General features: G+C 44.4%; 1 non-coding gene across 1 annotated transcript; it reads right to left on the bottom strand.

Annotated features, from left to right (window-relative positions):
* Positions 1-255: 255 nt before the first annotated feature.
* TRNAL-UAG (transfer RNA leucine (anticodon UAG)) lies at positions 256-337 on the bottom strand. The gene has a single exon. It is a non-coding gene; the product is annotated as a tRNA-Leu (tRNA).
* Positions 338-1,013: the final 676 nt, after the last annotated feature.

The raw sequence follows: 1,013 nt of genomic DNA, 5'->3' as shown, positions 1-1,013 counted from the left end.
CTTGATCATGATGGTTGACAGGTAATGGTGGCGAACATTTTCTCGTGTCACATCTCCAAACCAGACGAGGTCATGTGTCCCGCACGTAGATCCAGTGAATTCCAAGACCTGACTATATTCGGCCAGCCGGTAACAATGTCCCTCCGGAACAAGTGGGGTGAGTGATATAGTCCTTCCTCCCACGAGGACACCACCTTAACCCACCCAGGTCTCCCTCACCCTGTATCTGAAGTCCACAGTGACCACAAAAGTTCCTGGCAAAAGTGGGATTCGAACCCACGCCTCCTGAGAGACTGGAGCCTAAATCCAGCGCCTTAAACCGCTCGGCCACGCTACCCTGACTGTTGTATGAAGGAGGAAGAGGGATACTACTGATCTAGGATGCCATGTTTAGTCGTTGATGGTAGACGTGTATTCATGAGTCAGTAAATTGTGTCAGAAAGACTTAGTGGCTAACGTGGCCGCTGGTGGAGCTAGATACCATGTCACTGAGGCTTGATTCCTCTGTAAGATCATAATCACCATCTGGTTCCTCACCAGCCTGGCCAGGGGCACAAAGAGGATCTTCTATCTTGTGATACTTAATTTGGTTCTCTTCATCAGCTAAAATAAATGAAGGATTTTTTTTTGCAATGCTTTTTTGCTCTATATTTCAGGAACAGAAATACAATAAGGAGAGGGTGTCCACTCGCTACTCTCACCGCTGTGACCATGGAAAACAGCGTTACTGATGACTGACCGTTGATATCAAGTGACCGTGTGTGTGGATTACTTGAAGAGAAAATGAAGAGTACAAGGCAGAATTAAAGGGAGAAGTTGATGCCCCGTCCAAGAATGTTTTTTGGACCAAACAAGTGATTTGATCCAGATTTAATGGTGACTTTCATCTATCATATTAGATAGAATAACTCGATTTGGAAGCATATTTTCCAAAGCAAAAACTGCCAATAACCCTCTGGTAATTGCATAAGGTTTCGTAAATATCATGGTAACATTACTCAGGATAACATAAT

This window comes from Panulirus ornatus, chromosome 38, assembly GCF_036320965.1.
Source record: "Panulirus ornatus isolate Po-2019 chromosome 38, ASM3632096v1, whole genome shotgun sequence".
Taxonomy (NCBI): Eukaryota; Metazoa; Arthropoda; class Malacostraca; order Decapoda; family Palinuridae; genus Panulirus; species Panulirus ornatus.
The sequence above is the reverse complement of the archived record's forward strand: the minus strand, read 5'-3'. Positions and strand labels throughout refer to the sequence as shown.